Raw genomic sequence first — 25,686 nt, forward strand, 5'->3', positions numbered from 1 at the left:
TAAAGTTTAAGGCCATTCAAAACAATACTATAAATTTCTTAGAGAGACATACATATGCAGTAAATGTTTGTTTGTTTGTTTAGGGCATGATAAACAACCAATTTAAATGGTAGAGTTACTGAGGCTGGCGAGAAAGAAACAAAATCAAGGAGCTAATATGTTTAATTTCTTATATGAGTGTGAATATGGGAGGTCTAATGCATTAAATTTTATATCCTTTGCATATTTTTGTCTTAAATATTTTACACTAAAAATTTAAATCTCAAATAAAAACTCTGTGACTCTCTAGCTTTGTAGCACTAAGTGTTGAAAGTCTGAAAGCAAATGAGGCAAGCATGATCTCATCATGTACCTACGTCAACACATGCGCTGAGCTGGTGAACAATAACTCTGCGCCATGATGACAGTGCAGTAATACATTCCCTCTTAAACCCAACCCCACCAGCTCCTCACTCCATCGTCACTGCTAAGGTTATGCCTCATCATCGCTCACCTATAACTGGTCTTACCTAAGTTTCTGCCTACCTCCTATGTGGATTCCACATTGTCTCCACTGCCTGCTTTAAAAAAAAATCACTTCAAAATAAGGCATAAATAGAACTTACCTAGCAGGCCAAAATTATTGTCAGTGTTCAAGTTTTTGGCATCAGTGATGTGTGCACAGATATCCCTCACATTGTTAGTACATAAGCAAACTAACAATAAAATGACCAACGATGCAGTCTGTCAAGCAAAGATTATGATTAATCTAATTCTGTATACCTATGGTCTATTTAAAAAAGTAATAATAATGATATGCCAACCAGCTCTCCAGGCTAATCTTCCTTCCCTCATGAATCTTAGATGCTAGTGGATGGATAAAGACAATTAACAAATAAATATATAAAATATACAGTATGTTAGACTGTCAAACTTCTTTATTTTGTTTACTGACCAATTACCTTCTCTAAAATATAAGCTCCAAGAGGTCAAGGATGTTTTCAATGCTGTATCCCCAGCACCAAGAATATCACCTGACACACAGTAAGCAATCAACAAATATTTGTTGAATGAATGCACAATAGATGGTAAAATAATTGTTCAATAAATGTTAACTTTTGCCATTATCGTATCTGTAGTATGGCCTTCCCTCCTATGATTATGAATGGAAAATGAATTTTGGAAAGGCAAAACATCTTGCCTTCAACAATGCTGGAAACAAATGAAAACTTAAGTCTACAGTCTAGACCTTTGCCACATGATCCTTATTATTCAAGCTATTCAGTTTCTTATGCTATAGTAAATGACACTAATGCCACTAAACCACACATCTCAATGTACCTTACAGAGTTCAATTAAAAAAAAAAAAATTTTGTTATAATTTAAAGAAGAAATTCAGACCAACTGAGATTAAGCAACTCGCCTGAAATCAAGACTGGCTTAGAATTCTTGGACTCAAGAATATCATTTTCGACTCAGGGCTACTATCTAATTCTGTATACCTACGGGCTATTTGAAAAAGTAATTTGAGTATCTTCCATAATTACGATACTCAGTTTATATTATTACTGCATTTCTTTTCATCTGCTGTTCAACGTTGTCACCAATGTAACTAAACAGCAATATATCTATCACTTTTGACCAGAGTCTAAATATTAAGGCAAGATTTCTGGCTCACCAAAAGAGACAGGGCAACAGAAGTTAGAACTGTGTACAAGTGAAACAAAGGAAGCCTTATTTTTGCTTGTCCCAAAACATATCAGAAGATACCATACAATGATAGTAGAAGGAAAGCAATCTGACAAGGCCAAATGGAAGTTGAAAGACTAGGAGAATCAGATTTTTAATAGTACAACTGTTGCATTTTTCTGTGGGCTATATTAATTTTCAGGGCTTAAAAACTATCAATTAATTATTTTAGTCAATATTTTTATGTACTAGGAATGCTACTAAGTGGGGTAAGGAATTAAAAATGCAGTGCAGCTCAGTATCTCAGTTGGACATCACATCAAAGGCATTCCAGTTTACTAGAACTAATGTGGCAAATACTAGACATTTTCAAACAAATACGCTGTCCAAGCAATCTGAGTGAGGCATTAATTTCATACAAAGCATGTCCTAGACTATTCGTCTTACTAAGTTTACACTGGTTTCAACTTTACCTCCAACCTTTCTTAAGTCGCAGTTTTGTCTTTGCTCCGTAACCTTTGTGTTCAGTATTGCTCTTGAAGATTGCCAAACTTCTTGCCAAATCCAGTGTTTAGTTCACTTTGATATCTCTGCAGCATCTGGCAATATCAAACCTTTTCTTCAAACTCTTTCTTCCTTGAGCTTCCCTGACTTCCATCTCTCTTCAAATCCTCCTTTTCGATCCATCTGCTAACTATCCCTTGATGAGCACACTGCATTCCATGGTTTTAACCAACAACCCCACATAGCTGATTCTCAAATCTTGAGCTCCAGGCCATCTCTACTATCCATTCCAGGCTACAGCTGATCACAGATACTTATCTGGCCAATTGTCTCCTCAATGTAAATATGTCCAAATATGAACTTACGCTCTTCCAAACCATCCCCCTACTCCAATCAAACCAACTCTCTTCCTCAACTTCTTTTCTTCATCAGTGGTACCACAGCTCTCTCAATCACAAAGACACAAATATTCAGGGTCACCTTTGACTTTGTCTCCTCCAGTCCATTAATGTACTGAAATCTTTACTTATAGAGCCAAAATTAGAACATAATCTACAAAAGTAAGAAAAAAGAAAAGCACAACCACAAAAGTGTTCAGGAAAAATAGTTTGAATATTAAAATACTGGGACTTCACAAATATTTGTTTGAGGACAGACTATTTGAAGTAGATGCTATGTAAAAATCCAGATGTATGATCATCATACACATCCAATTATTGTCACTCCCATCTAGTTCTTGTCTTCACAACCATCCCTTCCTCTCAGCTCACTAACACCACTGCTCTAGTTCAGGCTTTCATAACCTCATGTCTCAGCACATCCTGCCCCTCTTCCAATCCAGTTTGCCCATCAACCTCTGACATCTATCAGTGACTAAAATGTATTATGCCATTCATTTACCCAAAGACTTTCAACGACTCCTAAAACTCCTCTGTCTGCCATATAATCTTATATTCCAATCCTGGCACTGGGGTTGGGGAGCCCTTCACTGTAGATATATCCTCACAGGTCACAGACTGAAAGTGCCTATGAGGTGTGAGATCAAGAAACAACTGGTTGATTCAACTCACATCTACAGCTTCCTTTTTATTCTCTTTCCTATTTTTCTCTCTATAACTTTTCTTCTTTCTTATTTTCTTCTATTTTTCTCTCCATAACTTTTCTACCACTTTCTTATACTTAATTTTCTTCCACCTTCTTCTCTATGCCAATGTCACCAACATGAATTTCTTATCTTTAGTAACTCTAAGAACTAAAAAGTTCATTGATCATTGTTCTAATCAATAGTTACTAATAAGAAAGACTCAGACTTAACAAAGTGGGGAGTGGTAAAAGAGGGGGACCTCAGCTCTGGAATAATTGTGCATCTAAGGTTCTCACTGCAATTCTAAAATGAGGTCTGGAGTGAGGCCGTAGAAGCTCTCAGATCTAACAATGGAGGCCTCGTTGAGGCCTTGCTGCCCATTTATTCAGGAACACAGAAGTAGCATGAACATAATTTCTCTCATTATAGATTTCTAGATTTTTCTCCTCTATCTCATCAGGAGCTAAATAGGGCCCTGGGTTTTCCTTCAGTGTTGATAAATATCAGATGGAAAAGAACTCAATATAAAATTAAGGACTCTTGGGAAATTGTTAATATTATCCTTCCTGCCCCCATCAAACCAAGAATACCTTGTTTTTATAGAACCTGTAACTAACTGGGTTAAACAAACAAAACAAAAAACAACCTTTTCTGCCTATCTTAAATCTCACATTTTTACTGCATTTTCTTAGGCCATATATGTATCTTCAAGGAGAATAAATTTTCTTCCCCATTTCATAAAATGTTCCGTTTTTCACAGAAAAGAAATAAGTAAACTATACTTAATGTCTTACATTGTTTCAGACCTGGAGATCTGTATGTCAAGTTGTCAAAAATTATTGCTTCCTAGAATAACGTAGAAATATAGTGTGTGCAGATTGTTCTATTGACCAACTCACTCTCCTCACTTCTAAATCTCTAAGGCAAGGGTTATTACAGAATATTTTTGAATTTAAAATAAAAATGTATGCCTCAAAAGCATGTGTGAAGCTAAAACAAAGGGCTAAATTTGCTATAGAAGCGTGAGGGGGTAGAAAGCACTGTTAGAGAACAGTGCTAAAAAAAAAAAAAAAAAAAAAACTAAAATAAAACTTTTAAAAAATTTTCTCTGATTAAAAGGGTAATGCATATTTATTGTTTAAAAAAAAAACTGAAATATGTAAAAGACCCAAAGAAGAAAATTAAAGCTATCACGAGAAACTGCTATTTAAAAATTTCTTTAAAACTGAATTTTGGTAATACGCATAACATGAAATGTACTCTCTTAACCATTTTTTAAGTATACAGTTCAGTGGCATTAAATACATAAAATAGGTTTTGACATCTAGAAAATTTGGGTTTCTCAAGCCAGTTCAGTGAAAAATGCCATTTGGCCCTTAAACAACAACAAAACACTATTAATAGTACATAAAAGGACAACAGGAATATTCTTACAAAATATTTAAGTAATATCTTAATAAGCCATTCATGTCCTTGAAGGAAAAATGCTACATTAAAAAAAAGGCATTATAAAAGTACAGCATAGGGAATATAGTCAATAACTATGTATGGTGCCAGGTGGGTACTTGAAATATTGGAGGGATCACTTTGTAAATTATATGATTGTCTAACCACTATGCTGTACACCTAAAACTAATACAAAATAATATTGTGTGTCAATTGTAATTGAAAAATAATTTTTTAAAGGGCATTATAAATATTTACTTTCTTATATGGTTGGCCGAGACTTTCTCACGTTTGGGTTTCTCTACTTCCTGCTAAGTGCCGCCCTGTGCTAGAGGTGCAGAACCTTCATTTAGCACTTGCCACCTGTAATCAGGGTGTTAGAAATCCTGGCCTGCAGCCCCAGCCCGGAAGTCACACACTAAGCACTAAAGCTAGACTTGCCCAGCAGCCCCACCTTTCCAGGAAAAGAACAGCCTGATCTTTGCACACACTCTTGGATATACTTCTCAGACTGAGTGGAGGGCTCTAAAAGAATAATCCTATCAAACTCTTCCTTGAAAAAAATCAAGTAGTACATGGTTACACAACCAGAGAACTTCTCAGCCCCAACCATTTCAAAACAGTAAACACAAGGCGTTTTCTAAAAACCACACCCAAAACCTCAGCAACTGAAAGGTACCCAGGCATGCTCATCCCAGAATGCAATGCTTTTGAGTTCTCCTGGTATAAAGCAGAGATACCATCTATTTCATTTTATGAAAAAAGAAAAGCACACAACAGTTTAGATTCCTTGCCTGAAGTCACTTGAAAATCACAGTAACAACTTAGGAAAGGGACAGTTAAGAGGGATCAAGTTCTTCTTTTTGACCCGATTAATGCGTACATTGTTTTTAAGGAATAGGGGCAAGGGAGAAGAGGGGAGAAAGAACAGTTCTTGGCAGCAGATCACCATTAAAGGCATAATGTTCATGTATATTTGGGTAAGGGCCCAGGGCTTAAGCTCAAAGACATGAACATCTTCAGGAAGCTGAAGGACACAGAAGGCACCAAAGTAGTGAGCTGAGAGAAAAGTGCCCTCATCAAGTCTGAAGGAGGGGCTGCCTAGGAGGAGGAGCAGCAATACCATAGTCCAGAGGACCCTGCTTTGGCATTGAAGCGATAAGATGATGCCCACTCAGTGCCACACCAAGAGCCTGGCATGTCCTCTGCCCATTTGCCAGCAAGCCTATCGCAATCTTTTTACAGCTACTCATGGGTTTTACAGATGATGGAGAATTATCATTTGCTATGATCTTACTAAGTGCAAGGCACAGAGTTACAACAACCCCAAGGAAGCTGAGGCTCAGAGGGGTAAAGTAACTCTTCTGGGTTCTCAGGCGGGAAATTACACCAGGATTCAGAACAGGTCTGTCCAGCCCTGAAGCACACACCTTTTCCACTCTTCCACTGCTCTGGTCTCACAGAAAGCACAGTTTAGAATGTTCAATTTAAGCTCATAAAGATAAAGATCTTATTCAGCATATATTAAAAATAGGAGTTGCCAAACTTTTCCTGTAAAGAGCCAGTGAATATTTTAGGCTTTGCAAGCCATGTAGGGTTTTCCATCAAATATTCTTTTTGTTTTCTCTTACACCCCTTTAAAAACATAAAAACCATTCTTAGCTCATGAAGCTGTACAGAAATTGGCCCCAGGCCAGTTTATGACCCGTGTTAGAACACACAATCCAAGCAAGGCTCAGTGATTCTGAGCGTGAGAACCGTATCACTGACTCCATGTCTTGATTTACCAAAGAATTTTTCATTTCAGGGAGAGGAGAATAGAGGAGGTTCCAATAGGATCAGAACTCAATCTAGTCGCATCATCTATATTCCATTGCTAAGTAAAGTGGGAGGAATAGCAGCCCCTTACTTATAGATTCCTTCATTAAAGTAGTTCCAAAAGCTATCTGGCATTTATTTCATTTACTTCCTCATTCTATTTCCATGCCTTTGCATATTCCAACTTAGGCATTAATCTGTCACTGAAAATCAATGCTTTCTGCAATCCAATTAAAGCTGACTATTTCAGAGGGCCACAACATAAGGAACAGAAACGCAGGGAGATCTGAGCTGACCCTGGGCTCTTTCAATATGAATAAAGGCCTCTGAGGTACTATTATTTGAAATTAAAGAAAATATTTTCCATTCACTTTCTGACACTTGTAAAACAGGCCTTTGAACATTTCCTGCAACTTGCAATAACCATCAAGTCAGCCTAACAGATGTTACAAGCTGGACCCAGCTCACCAACACTAGAGCACATAATCAGATGCATTTTAAATGACATTCGGATTTTGCTACACAAGGCAAAATAATCTACAACTTGTGACCTTAATCTTAATTTTCTCTTTAGATACTGAACTTGCATCCAGGATTTGCTATCAGACCATCCAGAAGCACACGCTAGCCATGTGCCCTATCAGTTGTTGGCTGGCTGATCTTTGCCTTCGTCTGGGCAATATATCATTAGTGCCGGGTCCAAGTGTCTGGTTAAAATATTTTCAGCTGTGCTGATTCATGCCCAGCTGCTTGGTAGCTACAGAGTAGAAACAGAAGATGGCCACTAGGGACCAATTTAATAGCAACAAATGTTATTTGCACTGCTGAGCTAAACAAGTTGGAAGCCAGAAGACTCCAGGCTCTAAAGGCTGGTCTCTTATTTCATAAGACTGCATGTGGAACCACACAGCCCATCCTACAGGTAAGTATACAAGGAACAGCTAGCAAACTGGGACAGGAGTGAGACCAATAAAAGCAGCTCTTGGATTTTGCCCCTTTTGTTCAATTGTATAATCTCCTCTTGTGAAACCCAAGACAGCCAGGAAAAAGATCAGCCTCGCCCAAGACCTACTAACACAGATGAAACAAAGGCTGGAAAAAGTGACCAAGTGCAAAAGCCAATTACAGGATGCAGTCAAGCAAGGAAAGTGCTTCCTTGTGTCCAAGGGGCATGGCAACCTCAGCCATGATGAAGACACCAAGGAGAGAAAGGAAAGGAATTAGATGTTCTTCCTAAGGGCTTGGAAGAGTGCTAGACATTTTAGACATATAATCATCATTATTATATATATTGTAGAATCATTAATTTGTAAGATAGGAAATAGCACCCCCATTTTACTGAAGAACTGGGGCTTGGGGAGAAAATTACCCGAGATCACACAAGGAAGAAGCACCAGGCATTTGAAAAGGGGTCTGTCTGGGATCACACCTACACTTTCACCTATCAGGCTTCATCTCCCATGGGGAAAAAACACACTAAAACAGAGCATGGATTAGACAACATTCAGGAGTTCCACAGGCAGGTGGTATTGGAGCAGGGCTCCACACTCAGGCCAGGGCTCTACTGTCCCATGGGAGAGATGGCAAAGGCATTCTAGGATGCAAGTGCCATAGTTGCAACTGACATCATACCTGGCATCAATGATCTTCCCAAAGTCAGCTCCGAAGATCCAGCACTGTCAACATGAAGCTAGAAACCAGGGCACCAAGCAGGGAGGGTGGAGAGCTAAGACTCAGATGGCACCACGGGAGTCCAAGGGCTCACTGGAAAGGTAACCTGGACCCCATGGACTCAGAGGCTGAAGCTGTCTAAATACTGTCTGTAGTGGCTCCAGATTGGTCAAGGAACTAAAGTTGAGCCTCTGGTGAGAAACTCCATGTGGGGAAGATGAGAGAGTAGGGCAAGGGTTATGAGAGAGGACTGCCAATGTTTTACTTCAGGGCCATGGCAAACACAACTTTCCTTTGCATTTGTTCATACTGACGACCTTCTTAGAAGGTCAAATCTCCACAAAGGAACAGAAGGAATCAGGATAATAATCTAAGCAAACTAAGGGAAAAAATAGTATTTTACCAGAATTAGATCAGAATTTTCTATCTCCAAACAGCAGCCTTGTGCTGGCAGAGCTGGGCTCCAGGAGCAGATTCTGGGAGAATGCTGGTGCCAGGCACGCCAACATTAGCAGCTGGCATCTCTCCCCTGCCCTACTGCCAGCATTCTCACCCTTCTGCAGGCTACTGCCACCACTTCTTTACCCAAGTCATCCAAGCAAACATAGGAAGCCAGTTCCAGATCATGTGAGGAGAGAGGGAAGGAAGTTGGCAGCAGGAACAGTGAGCAGAAGGACAGTGAGAGAACCAGGAAGGTAAAATGCCACCACTGGCAACCGTCCTCTCCTCTCCAGAAAGAAGGGGCTGCTCTACAAATACATGAGCAAAGGCAGCAGGATCTCAAAACTCAAGCCCTGATTCACCAGGCTACGACTGCAGAGAGAGATCCAGCCGGGAGCGCTAGGCTGACTTGATGATTAATCGGGCCCTTTCTCTGTGCTGTGCCAGAAGCCACTGTGTCAAGGCAGGTAATTACATCCCAGGTGTCCTCAGGTACCTGAAGGTGACAGCCAGGCTGTGCAGAGCTGCCAGAGAGGCAGCCAGTGGTCAAGAGGTGGGGCTGGAAGGTGAATCCAAGGCTCCTGGCCAGGGCTCCTCAGGCAGTCACTAAGCTGATTCTATCTCGTTAATAAATTCCCACATCTGTCCAGAAGCCCAGCATTCTCCTTTTCTCCTCCCACGAGGAAGAGAATCTCTGTGTAGGGAGGTCAGAGCCAGGTCACCCCCTTCTAACCTCAGCCCAAAGGGGAAACGGAGTTGAATAAGCACAAAATTTTTAGAAAAGCTAAAATACTCCAGTAAGGGACCATTGCTAGATTCAATCTAGATAACTCAGCTTTCTCTGTGAGATAAACGGGCACTTTGACAAAGATCATTTGCTAAAGATACAAAAGATTAATGGGAAGTCATTTTTCAATCCAGAGAGAAAAGAAATCTCAAGAAGTTATCTAGTCAGACAGTAGTCAATCTTCTTCAAAAAGCTCTCCTAGAAAAGAGATCATACAGTTAAACCACTATCTAACAGTCTTTATAAACAAGAAATGATTTTTTAGACATAAAACTTCCTTAATTTTAAACCAAATCCCTACTATACTTCATTCTCAGTGGAAACAATAGTCACCATCCACACAAAAGTGCCCACACAGAAATTCTTTCACCTGTCGATCATTCTCCAAAATAAATGCAGTTCCAATTCATAAATGCTTCCTCAATCTTCAGTATTTCCCTTTTTCTTTTTTTTCTTTGTTTCTTTCTTTATCTATTTATTATTTCTGAACCCTCTCCAAACTAATCATGAGCTCAGGACTGATCTATTTTTTATATATATATTTTTATTGACTTTTAGAGAAAGAGGGAGGGAAAGGAGAGAGAAACATCGATGTGAGAACACATTGATCAGCTGCTCCCTGCACGTCCCCTTCGGTGGATGGAGCCCATAACCCAGGCATGTGCCCTGAGAGGAATTGAACAGGCAACCCTTTGATACGTGGGAAAACAGCCAACAAACAAGCCATACCAGCCAGGGCAGTACTGATCATTTAATCATTGAACAATGCAGCTGGTGATAGCTTTCCACCAAATTAAAATGGCTTTTATCACAAGTGTGTTTTCCACACGACACCAGTAAATGTTTTGGTTTTGTGTATCTTCCTACTACCAGCCCCAATAAAAAACAAGGAAGGATGCACATAACAGAGAAGCAGTTGGTGTTGGAAACTCAACAAATGCCTAAGCTATTTTACAGTGACTGAAAAATAATCCACTTAAATTTTAAACAAAAATGCAGCAAGGTGGAAAGTGCTGCATGGCTACACAACATAAACTATCAGAATGATTAAAAGCTATTAATGTACTGCAATGACATTGCTGATTAGCTACTGGCCACTATTATAGCTTGCAGAATTACTTGACTGCAGTAGGAGAAACTAATTTCTTGAAGATAGGTTCCTACTTATTTGTGCTATCAAAGTTAAATACAAATGTTCATCCCAGGTGAATTTCCCTAAAATCATCACCAAATGTTCTAATCCTGAACTAAAATCACGGCAAACGGCTTTTGTTTAGATCACCCTAGTCAAACACCTTAGACAATGGCTCTCAGCCTTGGTCACACATTGGAATCACCTGAGGAGCTTTACAAACCAACAATGCCTGGACCGCACCCTCACCGAGTTAAAAAAAGAAGGAAAAATGTAGGACAGACTCTACCCTCAAGGCCCTCAATCTGAGGGGGGGGGGAAGACATGGAACAACAGGCACCACACAGCGTACCAAGCGCTATGACAGAGGTGCAGAGAACAGTGAAGAGAGCCCAGTGAAGGAACATCTAACACAACCATGCAGGGGGAGGTGTCCGGGCCAGCTTCTCAAATACAATGATAGAGTCAGGTCTTAAAGGCTACGTAAGAGTCTGCCAGGAGGAGAAAGTGGGGAAAGGCATCTCACAAAGAGGGACTAGCATGTGCAAAGGCCCGGAAGCTGAAGAGCATGGTCCCTTCCCTGGATCTCTGCAAGCTGTTCTTTACAGATAAAACAGAGGGTGGATGTAAATACAAGAGGGAGATGAGGCTGGAGGGGTTTCCAGGGTGCCTAGAAGGCCCAGATTGGCAATGTAGTCTTGAGAGTAAGGCAACAGTTGGTGTGGGGGACTGCCCAACCCAGGAAGGGGGTTTTGGGGGATGGGAGGGCTATTTCTTCTTAGCTCCATCCAATGTGAGAATAAACCCTCAATATTTACTCATTTTCCAGATTTTCAAGGGATGCTGAGAATCCTTGTGTGAAATGTACAGGTTTTTAAAAACTGAGCAGGACAAATAAACAAATGGGCAGGCCAGATACTGCCTATAGGCTGCAGTTATGCACGATAACCTTTTACTACATTATGAAAATTACTGAAGGATTAAAGGGGAGAGGGGGTAATGTTCAATTTAGATTCAAGTACATTTTTAAATTGTACTGCAGTGTTGCAGACAACAATCTGACAAATCCAACAGGACAAAGCTTTCCCCACAGTAATGCTAGTCAAGGCTGTTCTGAAATTAGGCCCCTACTTGCTCATTTCTCACATTCAATACTGGACCTTCTTACTTGTAACTATAAGAAGAAACAATAAATTAACAAATATTAGAAGCAGGTAAAGACCACACTTACTAGGCTTCAAGGTAATGTAAGTTACAGTCAGATTTGGATTACACATGCCTCTGGAGTACGGAGGTGGCAATCAAAAATCACAGATGATCTGTCAAGCTGGGATAGAGCCCTAGGCCCTGGGCACTGATCATCTGTAGGCTGGGAATACAGCCAGCTGCAAAGCAGGGCAGCCTCACAGGAGTGGGTGGAAAACCCAGATGCCAGGAGAAGGTCACCAGGTCCCCAGAGAGGACTTTGCTTCCTCCAGTTGGACCCCTCTTCAATCTCTTCCCCAAGGTCAATTTCCCAAATGTAAGGGAGAAGGCAGACTCTTCACATGTGATGATGAGTTGTCAAATACTGTAAAAGCCAAAATTTGCAAAAGCAAATGTGAATTCTCTGCACCACTCTCTAAGATGTTAGTATCTGTTTAGTCACAAGAAAAAGTCCATGTATGGCAAACAGAGCACTTAGATTCTAAAAAAAAATCTATACAAGGCACTTGGCTTAAATGTGACAAAGGTATATTTTACAAACATAATGGTCTATAAACAAAATTAGAAAATGAGAGCTTTTGGCGCTGGCCGGGTACCTCGATTGGTTAGAGTACCATCTGATGCACCAATGTCTCGGGTTAAAACCCGGGTCAGGAATCAACCAATGAGTACATGAATGGGTAGGGCAGAGCAGTAGATCGATGTTTCTCTCTCTCTTCCTCTCTCTCTTTCTGCCTTTCTATCTCTAAAAATAAATAAATAATTTTTTAAAAAGAAAAGAAAGAAAATGAGAACCTTACAGATTTGATTAGGGAAAAATATATCCTAAATTTAAAAATGGGTAGTGGTAAGGAATGCATCATAGATACATGGCTACAACTGATTCTCAACTTGAATAAATGGACAGAAGCACTGTCCAAACAAAGACAGTTTATTTAGTAAAGAGCTAACTGCTAAATTTATTTCCTTCAGGTTTTAACAAAAGGAGAAAACACGCCTGTAGTCTCTGCATGTCATTTCTAATTTTAGATATGGAAATGGGGTTCTCTCAGGCATTCTGACTTTCAGAGGGGTCGCTGAACTGTGAGATACTAGAATCTCTGAAAGCTTGAAATTATACAGTAACATTCATAATTCAGCAAAAACAATGGTCCTTTCTTTCAAAGAAAGAGGCTATTTAAAGTTAAATTGCATTTAACAATCTCTATGCTAAGAGTCTCTCAAATATTTTTTTAAAGATTAAGTATTACACAGACTCAAAAAAATATCTCCAAAGGCAGAGAAGGGAAAATACCTTTGAATATGAAGGCTCGAAGCTTAATTTGAAAATTTATTCTCCATCTATCAATTATCATGCATAATCAAATAGCTAAATAAAGAAATAATAGCAGTAAAGTCATTAGAAGGGGTGGGGGTTTTTTTCAGCAAAAAAAGAGAGTCACCTTCATGAACCCATAAGGCAATCTATGATATATTAGATGGATCGATAACGTGAACACTTTTCATTAGGTCTTACCTAAACTTGGCACTATACTATTTAATTTTTCTTGATACAGAAATTAATATTTGTGTAAAAATTACCAGTGGTTTCTCTTAAATTTGGTACAATTCCTGATTTCTGAAGTTCTTCATCAAAGAGAATGTAATTTTGAGTAAACAAATCATCAGATGCTGGAACAGTAATGGTCCTGCCAAGAAGAGAGGCCCAGATAAATGACACCGCACAGGAAAAAGGCAAATGAACTGAGTATATGGCTGCCTATTGGAGGAAAAACAAACACACACACCTCTTTCTACTACTCCTGGGTTAGTTTTGAGTGGCACCCTAAATTTCCCTTATGAATATTTTACACTGAGTGTTGAGTTGTCCCCAGGGTCAGCTTAACTGCTGCAGCCAGACCAGCTGGCCAGCACTGTTTGTTCCATTTTCACCTGTTTGGGCTCAATGAAGAATCTAGGAATCTTGCAGTTAATCCATGAAGGGAATTTTGCCATTCTCTTTCTTAATAGAGTCTAAGTTCTAGCTCCAAACAGCCTGTACAATCACACCAGTAGTATGAGTAGCAAGTTTTTTTTAATTTATACTTTTTTTAAACCAAAACTTCGATTCTTTTAAAAATTAACTTTGAAAAGTATATTGTCCCAGGAGGAATACTGCTTTCGCTGGGATAAACGAGATTTAAAGTCAGGCCTCCTCGACTTTCCAAAGCCCATACCATACCACACTGTCTTCTAGTGTGACTTTATTAGGGACATTTAGAATTTACAGTATAAATATGTGCATGTTTGTATCCACATGCATGCTTCCTCAATGCATCTTCCCCACACTTGCTCCCCAGGAATGCTGTGAGAGCTGTATGAAAGCAGGGCTCAATAAATTCTAGTGCTCTTCCTAAGACCCTATTGCCTATCTTTTAAGACCCAGCTGCCTACCTTTTAAAACTGAAAGAATTACTACATAGAGTGGATTGCTCACTTGCATAGGATCAATCATGTGGCTCTCTAAACTTCGGTTCTGAACTCTGGCTTGTAGGTTCCTAGCTCCCTGCTTTGGTGTTACACCACCGCCTGGCCACGTGCTGACCACAGCCTTCTCTTATAGTCACATGACCAGGCACTGTCACAGAGCCCAGAGACCACCTGGGGTAGAGGTGAGAGGGGGAACCCACAGTAAGAGAGAGTAGGACAAAACCATGAAGGCAGAGTTGTGAGAAAAAAAACGACAGCTTTCAGAAACACTGTGGAACCAAAAAGACAAAGATTAGCCTTTCCAATATAAAGAATTAGTTTAGGAAGGAGGAGTTTTGCAGAGTTAATGCCTAGAACAAGACATCTAAATAGGGCATCCCAGGCAGGACCCAAGTAAGCCTTCTGTGAAGTTACGAGGAAAGCACTTCTTAAGCTGCCTGCTATCCCAGTGACCAAGGCAATGGACAGAAATAGCTTCGGCCCAAATTAGATAGTGGCAGAAAGTAAGGAGAAACTGGAAGTTGAGCTGGAAATGACTATATAAGTTCAAACTATGTGTGACACTGAGCCAACCAAGACTGAGCAATGTGAATCTACATAACATCTTAATCTGTAGGTAATATAAGTCCCCAAATTCCCATATACTATAGCAAGTGAAATTTTTTCAGGCTTCACCACTGTGGGAAAGGAAAGAATACTAAAAGAGAAATGCACTGGAGGCAGGGGACGCAGTTTGGAAAGGGGGAAAAAAACTGCGAAAGTCCCCTGAGTAAAGTCAAGAGAGTACAAGTTACCTTGGCACACACAGCCAGGCACAGTCTGCTGAGGCTGTACTGTGCCAAGTTTCATCACAGCAACACAAGAACCCCTTGGCACATAGGAAAAACACAGTTTGAATCAATTGCTGATGTACATAAAACTCAGAAAATATAGATGGTTCTGCTTTAAAAACTACTCAACTGGTAAATGACTATGACCTGGCAGTCTTAAACTGGACAGTGTTCTCCATTCCAGGTTGCCGGAGATAAAATACTACCATTCCCCCAGCCCTGCAAGATTTAAAATCCATTTGCTTAACAAACTTTGCTTTGTTCCAAGTACAAAATGTCCTTCAAAGCAAAGGTTTTATATTCAGAAAAGGCTGTGTAAACCTGCTGGATAAAAATCACCAACGTTTGGGATAATCTATGTAGGTACCCATAAATAGTTTTGCTTTTTTTCTCATCGTTATTAAAAGGACCCCCCAAAAAGTAACTTATGCATATTAGTAAATATTTAGTAAATCTCATCATTCCCACATTTAAAAAGACTTATTTGTAGGTCCATGTTTTCTCAAATACTATAAATTGTGAAAGCTGACCTATAGCAAAGTATAACACTTTCTAAACAGGTTTTATACACAGTAATAAACAGAAATAAAAGCTGCATGCAGTCTTATTTTTAAACACACACAGAGCTTGTGAACTAGCTCATAAAGAAAAAAAAAAATCTATCTTATCAAGGTCTGTTTTAAAAATTGATTGAACTCTTAATCATTGTTCCCTACCTGAAATAAAAATACAGAAAAATATGTGAAAGCCATAGAATTATAAGGATACCAGATACTTCTGCTCTTGGAGTACTTTATTAATTCAAAGGAGTCTGGATGCAGAATCAGAGGTAAAGTATGAAACAGGACAGAAATAAAACAGCATCTTAGGTGAGACTTTTAAAGACACACAGCAGATCACCTGGCCAGCAAGTGTAATTATCATCAGAATTGCTAAAATAAAAATGACCACAATTGGGATTGTTTAAGTACTGCATGCTATTCTTTCAGAGAAAACAAAGACTTTTTTAAAAAAACAATTCAGCAGATTTTTCCCTACAGTGAACAATTGGGTTTTGGCCAAAAAACACCTCTCGATATCATTTTAGGTTATTGAGAAAATCTACCTCAATATATCACGTATTTTCAACTTCTCCATTAAAAAAAAGAAAAAAGTACAGTCAGCTGAAGGTCACAAAAAATTGGTATAAGTAGAACATGGGTCTCTCCCTGTTTTCCCAGTCCACCACACAACAGTGACCTACAGGCAGGAATGTTAATGATACAATTAAAAGTTCTCTAAAATTAAAACTGCATAAAGGAAAAAAGCCTCAGAAGAAATCATATTCTAATATAAAACAGTAAAGGCTAAAAATGGTCACCTCTAAATTGAATAATATTTTGAGGCAATAACAATGAGATGATTTAAATATTTTAACTATTTTTTTAAATCAGTTTTTTCTTAACTCAGTGAAAATGTAGCATGAATAAAAGATATTCATTTATTCGTGCATTCAACAAATGTTTATTGAGTACCAAACAAAGGCCAAGTATTGTCCTAGGCACTGAGCATACAGCAGTTCATGAAGAGTCCCTGTCCTTATGAGGCTTATATTCTAGTGGGGGAAGACAGACAATAGCAGAAACAAAAATATACCAACAGGTGCTCAGTACCATGGAGAAAAATAAGTAGGGGAAGGGAGATAAGAAGTACCAGGAATAGAGGGCAAGTCCCATTGTATGCACAATGGTCAGAGAAGGCTTTTCTGATGGAACAGGAGGCTGGCCCGTGGTGCTACATGGCACTGCCACGTTACACATCACAGTCAAAACTGGGATCTGAAGGTCACTTTGCTAACCTTAGAGCAGGGTTCCAACACTGTCCCTATTGAGAAATCTTGGTCTAAAGTAAATTAGAAAAGGGGGTATCTGTTGCTAAAAAATAAACAAAATAAAATAAAGTTAGGCCTTTTTCATGAAGATGGTGCTGAAAGTGAAGAAGGAAGCCCCTGCCCCTCCCAAGGCGAAACCCAAAGCAAACCCTTTGAAGGTAAAGAAAGCAGTGCTGATGCCCAGCCGGCATGGTTCAGCAGTTGAGCATCGACCTAGGATCGAGATCTCGGTTCAGTTCCCGGTCAGGGCACATGCCCAGGTTGAGGCTCGATCCCCAGTCAGGGGCTTGCAGGAGGCAGCCGATCAATAACGCTCTCATCATTGATGTTTCTCTCTCTCTCCCCCTCTCCCTTCCTCTCTCTGAAATCAATAAAGACATTTTTTTAAAAAAAAGAAAAAAGAAAAAGAAAGCAGTACTGAAAGGTGTCCACAACCACACAAAAAAGATCCACACATTACCCACCTTCCAACAGCCAAAGGCAGCCTAAATATCCCTGGAACAGTGCCCCCAGGAGAAACCAGCTTGACTACTATGCCATCAAGTTCCCCCTGAATACAAAGTCAGTCATGAAGAAGATAGAAGACAACAATATACCTGTGTTCGTTTCGGATGTCAAGGCCAACAAGCACCAAATCAAACAGGCTATGAAGAAGCTCTATGACACTGATGTGGCCAAGGTCACACGCTGCTCAGGCCTGATGGAGAGAAGGCATATGTTCGACTGGCTCCCAACTATGATGCTTTGGATGTTGCCAACAAAATTGGGATCACCTAAACTGAGTCCAGCTGGCTAATTCTAAATATAAAAATATTACAATGTAAGAAAAAAAGTTGGGCCCGGCTGCTGGAGTGACTCAGTTGGTTGAGCATCATCCTGTGCACTGAAAGGTTGCCTGTTCGATTTCCAGTCAGGGCACGTACCTAGGTTGCAGGTTTGATACCCCTCCCCCTCCCCCTTCCCTCTCCCTTCCTCTCTCTAAGCATATCCTCGAGTGAAGCCTTAAAAAAAAAAATTTTTTTAATGTTGGAAAAAATACTTATTGATGGGTCAAGATTTTGAAGAAGAAAAAGTATGGCAATACATTACACATTCTGCTATCTAGGTGGTACTTCTCCCGTTCTCCAGACCTCACTCTGTGAGTCTCTTCATTCATTAGTCCTGATTTGTATCCTTTATATAAAACTGTAATCATAAGTATAGCACTTTGTTTAGTTCTGAGTCATTCCAGCAAATCACTGCACCTAAGGGGGTACTGCAAACCCATGAATTTGTACTTACTTGGTCAGAAACACAGACGGTCTGGGAACCCCAAAGCTTGTGCGGCAGGTGTCTGAAATGAGAAGAGCCTTGTAGAGGAGGGCTGTGACCTGAACCTGTGAGGTCTACACTAACTTCAGGTAGTATCAGAATTTCCTTGCAAGTAGAGACTTTAGTTAATAGCAACGTATCACTACGTTGGTAATTTCAACAAATGTACCACACTAATGTAAGATGTTAATAATATGAGAAACTGGGTATGGAGTATGTGGGCACTCTCTGTGCTATTTTTGCCACTTTTCTGCAAACCTAAAACTATTCCAAAAACTTTATTTTTAAAAATAGACTTTTGTCTTAATCCTAAGCTACTATCAAATATGAGTGATATTCAGTACAAATTTGTTACCTAAGTGGTCATAGCTTTTCACAATATCCCAAGAAGAATTATCATAAACTAAATGGCACTAAGAAAAATAATTAAAAGTTAATTATGTGAGCATATTACTTTAATCACCTCCCATTAGCTGACACAAAAATTAGTTATGTGTATTAGGCCTCACTTTGATTTTTAATCCACCTACTTCACTATATTAAGATAAGGCTCTCATTCTCATTCTCCCCAAAGGATAATATTATGTACATTATCCGGTGCATGCTGAGACCTGACTATTACCATAATCGTTCAGCCATGAAAATTAACACACACCCATAGATCTTAGGCCTATGAGAAACTCCAAACTCCCCTCACACCAAACCCCAGATGCCAGCCGGTGAGGTCCCTCAAGCTCTGGCCCTTGTCTGAAAAGCTCCATCGTCTTCTTCCTGAAACATAAGAGGTGCACTGACACCTCTGCACTAGCTGGTCCCTCTGCCTGGAACGTTATTCCTCCAGGTCTTCACACAGCTGGCTCCTTCTCTTGAGTCAGGTATCAGTAAAATATCACTTTATCCAAGATGCCTTTCCTGTCCATCCAATCCAAAGCAGCACCTCCAACACTACTTCTATTGCTCCTTGTTTAAATTTTTTATCACACTGCTAATCACCACATTTTCTAGTTTATTTGTGTGGGTTTTTTTTATCTCTTTCTACCTATGAAAATTTCATAAGAACTAGGACCTTGCCTGTCTTGATCACTCCTCTACTGCCAGCCCCTAGAACAGTGCCTGACAGAGAATAGGTACTCAATGAATGGTTTTTGAATACATGAATAAATGAAATGAAACTAGAGTTTTTAAAAAAGCATTCAATAAGACTAAATGATAAGCTATTAAGTGATGGAGGAATGAATTTATTAAGAAATGTATTAAATGCTAATTATGCTCCAGTTTCTTCAGAACTGTTATTTTATTAAATCTTTACAAAACTCTGCAAAGTACACATTATTATTCCTATTTCCTGTTTACAGATGAAGGCTGGGAGAAGTCTAATAAGCAGCTCAGAGGCAGGAGTGACATGACTTCACATCTGATTGACACTAAGCCTGTGCTCTTTCCACTCCTTCAGTGTGTAAACCCAAATCTTCATATTATTGCCCTCTTTAAATAACAGTCTCATGAAAACTGGGAGTCTAGCAGAATGCTGATTTCAGTGGCTGTCATTAGGACCCGAGCCTGATAAAACTAGTGAGTGAAACCAGAAAACAGAGTAGCACTAACCAAGCTGGACACACAGAATAAAAATACTGTAAAGTAGTGAGAGGTTTACAAGTCAAAGACCTTCTGAAGCTCTCTCTATTGGCTGAACGACAGTTCCAACCCAGCTGAAAGATGATGTAAAGAAACCTCCTAGAGCCTAGAATTCTCTACAAACAGTGCACAACCTAAAAATAACTCTACCAGATCAACTTAACCCTAACACAATGCTTAGCCATTTCCTTCCTGAGTCAAACATACACACTTTGACTAACACGAATGAGAAAATATGAAAGTTGTTACATGTATAAATCGAAATGCCATCTGGTAAGTGACCCAGGCATGGCTGGGCTCTCCACAGCAGGCTCTGGATTCCTTAGTGATTGCCCTGCAGCTTGACTTTGTTGTTCTGTCCCATCTCCAAAAAGATCCAACTGCATGGAGCATTCACAAGTACAGTAACTCTCAGCAAGATTTCATGACAGTGATACATCTTACCCTCAGAGTATCTGCACCCTATCACAGGCTCCCACTCATGCACCTCTGCTTCCCAAAGTCTATGTTCCAACACGTGACCCTCTTCACCAGGCAAACCATGACCACCCCTCCCCGCAGCCCCAGTCCACTGCTTCTCTGTCAGGTCAGCTTGCCTTCCCTAACTAACTTCATCTTGTTATACATTTCCATACAAAATAATATATTTACATATATTGGCAAAGAACTATGCTACATATTCACCCTGAAAAATTCTTTTACACATTATAGTTAGAGAAGCATGCCTAATTTCTGAGGTCTACAGAGGAATGAGAATATCAGTAAAACCTTAAATGCTAAAAAGGATAATCTGAACTTTCACGAAAAAATTACTGTCAAATACACAAACATCATGTTGTTAATGAGTGTTGTTAGACTTCATCAAAATAGGTTATTAACAGTTCATGTAACTAAGAAATATATCAAAGCCCTACCTTACAAAGCACCAGGCTCAGATAGTTACACAGATGAGTTCTACCAAATCTTCAAAGGAATGGATAATGTCAATGAGATTTAACTGTGGAAAGGTTTAAAATTCTTTGTATAATACCAGGATAACACGGATAGAAATACCTTTTTAAAAAGATAAAGACCCATAGGGCCATCTGACTTATGGGTATCATAAGTCATATATATTCATATAAATATCCATGTAGAAATACTGATGAAAATATTAGTAAACAGAATCCATCAATACTTTAAAAGAATTCTACATGCATGATTATATGAGGTTCACAGTAGTAAGACAAAGATGGTTCAATATTAGATCTACCAGTGTAGTTTACCTCATTAGTAGGTCAAAGGCAGGAAAAAAATGATAATTTATAAATTTGAAAACAGGTTTGATAAAATTCAACATAAATTCCTAATTTTAAAAACTCAGAATAAAACAAAAAGTATATATTTTTCCTTCACATGATTATATGATGTATATGTATATGTATGTGTATGTGTATGTAGATGTATATAAATATATCTGAAATCCAAAACCTGTATCATGAATAATGGTGAAATTCTAGAAACAATCCCACTAAACTCAGGAACAAAACATAGATGCACATTATCATCACTACTATTTAATGTTATTCTAGATGTATAAGTCAATGGAATTAGAAGAGAGAGAAAAATAAGCAGGATACAAATAGCAAAGGAAGAAGCAAAACTGTCAGTATTTACAGCTAATATGTAACAAGAAGACATATGAGAATCACCTGGAAAAAGTAGTAAAACAGTACAAGAATTCATTATAGTGGCTTTCTTTTAAAAAAAAAACAAAACAAAAAAAAACAAACAGAAAACATTATGCCACAAAAGATCTCATGTATAAGAGCAATATCTTTAAAAAATCCCAAGAATAAGTTTAATAACAAATGTAAATAATCTATATGAAGAACTTTAACATTCTAAAAGAGCCATAACAGAAGTCTTATATAAATTAAAGAAGTATACTGTTCCTGAGTATTGTAAAATTACTGATTTATCTCAATTAAATTGTAAAGCAATACTATCTCAATAAGAATACCAATAGAATTTTTGTCATTGTTGTCTGCAACCAAATAAGCTGATTCTAAAAGTAAGATAGTAAAATAAAATATGCTAACATAGCCAAAATCTTTTTAAAAACATTTTAAAATATTATGAAACTTTAGTAATTAAAATAGGTTGTACTGGGTGCATAAAAAGCAATGAAATAGAAAAAAAATCCAGGAATAGACCCAATAGATATAAGAATTGAGTATATAATAAAACTGCACCTCAACAGGTAGAGAAAAGAAGGATTATTAGTAGGCTAGAAAAACAAAACTAAATTTCTGTCTACCTCACTTCTCATAACATTATAATTCCTGATTGATCAAAGGTAAAAATAATAAATTTGCAAAAATACTAAAAGAAAACAATAACCTTTATTACCTCTAAATGTGAAACAGCTTCTTAAGTGAAACACAAAATCCCAAAATTATAAAACAAGAGTTAAGTTTGATAGCATAAGAATTTTTTAATCTGCAAAGAAAAAAATGCCATAAGTCATAACACAAACAACAAACTGCAAAATATATTGGCAGTACATATGACAAAGGGCAAATTTTTTTACAGAGTGAGAAGAGAACTCTTAAACTTGATCAGAAAAAGACCAATAATGCAATGGGAAAATGGCCAAGAACATGAACCAGAAGTTCACAAAATATAAATACTAACAAGTGGTTTTTAATCCAAAACAAAGATGTTCAACTTTAGTTCTAGTTAAAGAAATAAAAATTAAAATGAGATACCATTTGCACCTACCCAACAGGCAAAGGTCAAAAAGTTTAAAAATACAAGTAGTGTTCTGATAAAAATGTGAGAATTTAGGAGCTCTCACCTAGCTCTAATGAAAGTATAAATTGGTCAACCACCATGAAGCTCCTTTTGAAACCATCTATCAAAATCAGAACTATATTCTCTTTGACCCAGCAATTCCACTTCTCAGAATTTATCCTAAATATATACACATAGTGAAGACATATTTTAAAAAGTCAGTGTAGCATTGTCTATTAGAGCAAAAACCTGGGTAAAACTTAAACATCCACTGGAAAGGAATGGTTAAATAACAAATGGTTCACCCAGACTGTGGAATACTGAACAGCCAGTAGAAAAGAATGCAGTAGATCTGAAAACGTACATGGAGCAGATGCATTTACATAATATACTCCTATTTGTAAAAAAAGGAACTGGCATGACATAGATATGTTTGTACATGCTTAAAATATTACTCAAAAGATGCAACAGGAAACTGATCAGGATAGTTGCTTCTGGAAAGAGAGTTTAAAGATCTGGAGTAGAAGGGAATTTATTTTTATTGAACTATTTTTACACTGTTTCAATTTTTTAGCTTGGATATTTTTAAGTTATAAAAAGAATAATATGTCTTTCATTTTACTTTCAGACTTATGGTACTACAAATCATCAATATTTCTTTTTAAGTATATAATCCTTTTCTTTCTAAGTAAATAAACATTTACTATTTATGTAGAACACTCAAAATGTTCCAGGAAGTAAACTTTTTAAATCCTTTTTTTTTTTTTTTTTTTTTAATTTGGATATATAGACCCTTAAGCACAATTCTACTGATTTAACTACTGGTTTTAAATACCTAGCACACTGGTTCACGGAGAGGGAGCAGACACTTTGTAAGTGCTTGTTGGGTGAGAGATGAAAAAGATGAACTGGATGAAACAAAACATCACCCACTACTAGTCTTCAAATAGGGGAAACAACTTCCAGGTTTTGTCTAAGGCTTAGAAAGTTTCCAGTCACCCTCAGAACCACCACAGAGCCAGACAGACTGGTCAGAGTGGTTTCTTGAAAAAGTACTCTTTCCCAAACAATCATGACTTTTGTCTTTCCATTCCTAGTTTGTTGATCAGCACACCTTTTCTTCAACCTCCCAATTCTTCCTTAGGGAAGGTTTATCTGGACAAATAAAAGAAGCACTCTGCATTCAACTAACCCAGCTCACCACTGATTTATCCAAAATTCAGTGCTTCCTACACAATAGGAGCATAATAAGGATTTGTTGAGATACATTGATGTTTGACAGGGTGATTATACACGAAAATGAATTTGCCTTTGGGTAGGAGAGCATGCGGGGGGGGGGGGGACAAAAACAATTTTTTTAAATACTATTTAAAATACTACTTAATAAGCATTAAGTCCAACTTTTTGTGGACTGTTGAACACACAAGGTAAGCTTCAGAGTCAACAAATTCTTCTCTGTTTTACTGAGAAAACAGAGTATTTGTAACCTCACCTCATTTTACACTGTGGCATTTTTCCGTTTTCTCTTTCAACAGTGAGGGCTATCTAATATCCATTAAAGTTCCAGAATTTCTGCAAAATACTCTTATTCCTGATTAACTATTCATGTAGTAAAAGATGGTTTGCTTGGCTTTTTACAACTTTTTCCAGTCTATTATCAATATTGTCATATTCTAATAATCACATAACTTCAGTAAATGCAGCTATATGAATGAAATGGTATGGCAGATAAGGACAGTATTTAAAAATACAGTGAAGATATAGACATATATATTAAGTATCCTAAAATGAATTTACTACCAGTTACCCTAGTAGAATAAAACCATTATTGCACAAAGATGTTAAATTCATTATTAGGTAGTTGCTCAGGCATTAGCTGATTCCAATTTGTTTATTCTAAGTAGTAGTTCACATTTTATTATAGTCTTCCTAGATACTTCTGACCTAAAATAAATTTAGGATTCTGTTCCAAATCCCTTTTTTGGTACTTCAAAAACCTATTGCTAGAGCCATCTCTTCTACCTGCAAGGTCTTTCTTTGGCAATACCTGATTCTTAAGAACACAGTTCTGAAGTCAATCATCTCTATATAATTACAAAAAGCCTCTGGGAAACGCCAGGAGACAACGCAGAACTCTAGGATTCAAGAGTAAAAAAGAAGAGACATTTAATACCCAGAGAAGGGGAGCTTTTTCTAGTGAATCCACTCAACCGCAGAATTTTGATACCTCCAGTATTTAATTTCTATACATAGTACATAATAAATGCATTCTCTTCCTGAAAATCACTAGAAAGTGTGCATCTACAACTGCATCACCATGATTAAATATCTGTGCCTGAAAACATGCAGATGAGAATTTGGAAGTCATTTGGTCCTGAAGCCTTTGGATAAAAGCTGCTCTGAGGGAGGAGGCCTCTTTAATAGCACAGTACTGGACTCGTGTGGACGTCTTTGATGATAAACAGACCCACCTTTGGAAGTATGTACATTTCCACAGTTGCTCAGAAATTCCACTGAACCATGAACAGGCCAGATTATGAGGAGGTTTTTTGGGTTTTGTTTTTTAAACAATCACCACTTTGAAAGAAAAAAAATTTAAACCTTCCAGAAACTTTAAAAAGTGTTAAATTATGGAATAATGCAATTCACTAAATGAGCACTTCCATAATATATTAAAAATTAAATACAAATTAAGCAGGTTATATGTTAAGATACTTAACATATAAATTCTATAAAGTGAGAGGTAGGATAACAACTTTTTTTATCTAACTTTTCTAATTCTTAATAACTCTTCTACATTTAATTTTTTTTCAACTAGCATGTACTATTTTTGAAATAATAAAAATACAGATTCAAAAAAAATATTTTAATCTAAATAAGGTTTTTAAAGTAGGGCAATCACATTCATTTAGAAACAATTCCACTCCTTCAGAAATCAGCTAAGTGTAATTACAAATATTTTTTATGCATTTTTTTCAAAACCTAACCTTTCCACAATCAAGACTTGATTTCTCAATCAATTAAACTTTTAAAACGCAG

At 37.9% G+C, this 25,686-nt stretch overlaps 1 protein-coding gene and 1 pseudogene across 2 annotated transcripts in view; one reads left to right on the forward strand and one right to left on the reverse strand.

The window, feature by feature from the left end:
• The window catches only part of PPM1L (protein phosphatase, Mg2+/Mn2+ dependent 1L), a 231,431-nt gene that overhangs the window by 160,741 nt on the left and 45,004 nt on the right, over positions 1 to 25,686 (reverse strand). The gene's annotated exons all lie outside the window — the stretch shown is intronic.
• On the forward strand, positions 17,010 to 17,703 carry LOC148092941 (large ribosomal subunit protein uL23 pseudogene; annotated as a pseudogene).

Source organism: Miniopterus natalensis, chromosome 6, assembly GCF_054644295.1.
Source record: "Miniopterus natalensis isolate mMinNat1 chromosome 6, mMinNat1.hap1, whole genome shotgun sequence".
NCBI lineage: Eukaryota > Metazoa > Chordata > Mammalia > Chiroptera > Miniopteridae > Miniopterus > Miniopterus natalensis.